Raw genomic sequence first — 2,765 nt, 5'->3', positions numbered from 1 at the left:
TCAGCCCATTGTTCGCCGGACTTTCCGCAGCAGCCTTGCGTCTGGCTCCTGGGAGAAGCGGAAAATAGAAGGCAGCTTTTGTGTGCTCCACGACTTTCCCTTGCAGTCAACTTCCCCGGAGCAGACCGTGACAGATAGATGCATATGCCAATAGGGACCAGATCCATGCGTACAAAACCTACATAGAGTGCAGCCATATAGCCAGCGGCATGTAATAATGCAGATTATAGCATACCCCCGGTTGCTGACTTCTTGGGTTTAATACCCGTAGTACAAGGGGTCCGGTGAGTATTTCCGATTTCCTGGAAGTCAGTGCCAAAGAGAAGGAAGTCGCTTTCCCCCCCCCCCCATTCTTCCTTTTTCGTTGTTGTTGTTGAACTATTTCTTTGGGGTTTGGATTTCTTGAAGTGAAATTTGCCGCACCAAGAAAGGCTTCTTTCCCAGCGTCAATCACCTGGAGTCTTCTTTTTCTCGGGGCCATCTCCACAGCTCCAGGGCTAGGAATTGCAATTCGGACCCTTGTTCTGTTCGGTGAAATTGAACCCAGCATTAAAAAGAGCGGGGGGGGGGGGGGGGGGAGGCTCGGAAAGGCACCCAAGGAGCCGCTCAAGGTACTCTTGTGCAGGGAGAATCCCGAAACGGAAGGCCTTTCAGATCCAATTCAGTTTCCTTCTTTAAAAAAATGTTATCTTAAAATTTTTTTTTAATGTTATCTTTGAGCTACCAAACCTCTCCGCCAAAAATCATCAAGGCAAAAAAGAAAAGAAAATTTTAAAAAGAAGAGAGCAGTATTTGATTTCCCCTCCCCCCCCAAAAAAAATACCTTGGTGATGATGGTGATGGTTATAAGCTTTGGCCTCTTTTGACATAGGCCAAAGAAACCTTCCCCAAGCTAGTTCAATATCCACACAGCTAAAATAAGTTACTTCAAAAGGGTTAGGAAGAGGGGGAAAAAACCCACGGTTATAAACCAGAAATCCCCACTGCAAGAGACAAAGTAAGGGAGAAATGTCCTATTCTGGGCGTTTAGAGCAGCTCGGGTTAAAATTAAATACAGTGAGGGATTGGTCATTTACTAGCCAAAAGCAACGCCTTACAGATAGAGATGCTTTCCCGGGGAAAAAAAATGTAGGTTTTTAATTTTCTTGCTTTTATTCCACACAAAGCTCTGAAGGAAGTCTGCGCGCGATCAATCTTATTCGCCAAAAGGTCTGACAGCTCCTGGCCCTTGACAACACATTGGGAGATTCTTGCTCTTTCCAAGACCAAATGTTGCCGAGAAATGAGGGAAGAGCAAGAAACGCAAGTAAACAGGGACCAATGTTTCTTTTTAGCTATTTTCGTGGCAGAAAGGGTTAGGGGGATGGTTTGGGGCACAGAGCTTTTCAGGGGTTCGGGTTAGCGACGTTGGGTTTTGGCTTTTGCTTGGAAATCTTGGGGCTGGGGTGGGAGCTGAAGCAAAAAAAGGCAGGAAGAAGCATCCGCCTGCTGATTTCTGCAGGCTTTGTGAGTTGAGCTGAGTGGGCGCTGAATTCTGCTAGTCCTTTCTGGGGCTTCTAATTCAAATACCATCTGGAAGAAACTCTTTTTCTCTGGCCACTCAACAGCGAGACATCTAAAAATCTATTACTTTAACTTGGGGTGTATTTTAATAGAGATTTTGCAAAAATATATCTAGGAAACTGGATGAGATAGAGAGTGTTTTTCCCTTGAAAGACAAAATGAATATCTTGGCTAGCAAGACGCGGAAAATCATATTATAATTTCATTTTCAAAGTCTCTGCCCTCAGGGAAGGAGGTAGCTATCAACCCTGTTCACTCTCCCTTAAAAGCTTCTTAGAAATGGATTCAAAGGATAGAAGGAATTCACTCTAGCCTCTTCTCTACCACCTCCCACTCAACTTAGAGAATTTATTTGTCTAAAAATGGTTACTTTTGAAGGAGAAGCTGATGTTTTTCTCCCAGTTCTAACAGTCCAAGACAAGGAAACTACATCCCTTACAAAACCTAAATTTTAGCTTTATGTATTTACCAACCGCGCCATTTTTTTTTCCATAGAGGGGTGGGAATGGTGGGGAGAAAGGATTGTAAGGGATTTCTTTTTCAACCAAAGCACCCTCAAATTGTCTCTGAGTCAATGGCCCTGGCAAAGAGAAGTAGAGAAATCTCCAGACGTAGATGAAACATATAAATAGGTGCTGTTCGCAGGAAGCTTCTCCTTAGGGCCGCTTCCCGCTACTCTTTTCCTTTCTTCTTTTAAAGGAAAAGAAAAATTAAAACGTCATTTCTTGTCCCAACTAAAGGCAAATCATACATCCCCATGCGTGTGTCGACACATGTACACATCTACACTGGATATTTCTAAACGTCATTTGAGGAAAGTTCTCAGACGAAGATAAAGAACAAGATTGAGGATATTTTTGAGTGAACAAAATGGCGACATTTTTTCCCCTGTGCCTTCAGAAATGCAGCGGAGAGAGAGGGAGGCTGATTTCTCACCTAAAATACATGCCTAGCTACAGATATAGATGTCTTTGCACTTCATACTTTAAGCTCAGAACTGATATAGTGCTCAAGTCTGAATCTAAAAATCCATTGGCTTTAAAAAAAGAACAGGATGGAAATATTTCTTTTTTAATGTGTGGGCTTTGGGTTCTCTCTCAGAGGGTAGCTCTTTCTGCAACTCCATGAATAGCAATACAATATTTAGTTTCTATGGAGAGAGAGAGAGAGAGAGAGAGAGAGAGAGAGAGAGAGAGAGAGAG

The 2,765-nt window shown here is 43.1% G+C and overlaps 1 long non-coding RNA gene across 1 annotated transcript in view; it reads left to right on the top strand.

The window, feature by feature from the left end:
• Positions 1-21: 21 nt before the first annotated feature.
• Positions 22-2,765, top strand: part of LOC114050394 — a 3,883-nt gene continuing 1,139 nt past the window's right edge. Inside the window, exons 1-2 of the long non-coding RNA XR_003569992.1 lie at positions 22-284; positions 1,167-1,306. This is a non-coding gene — a long non-coding RNA (uncharacterized LOC114050394). The remainder of the gene's footprint in view (positions 285-1,166; positions 1,307-2,765) is intronic.

Source organism: Vombatus ursinus, unplaced genomic scaffold (genome assembly GCF_900497805.2).
Source record: "Vombatus ursinus unplaced genomic scaffold, bare-nosed wombat genome assembly UNPS02014799.1, whole genome shotgun sequence".
NCBI classification, from domain to species: Eukaryota; Metazoa; Chordata; class Mammalia; order Diprotodontia; family Vombatidae; genus Vombatus; species Vombatus ursinus.
Note: the sequence above shows the minus strand (reverse complement) of the source record. Positions and strands in the feature narration are given on the sequence as shown.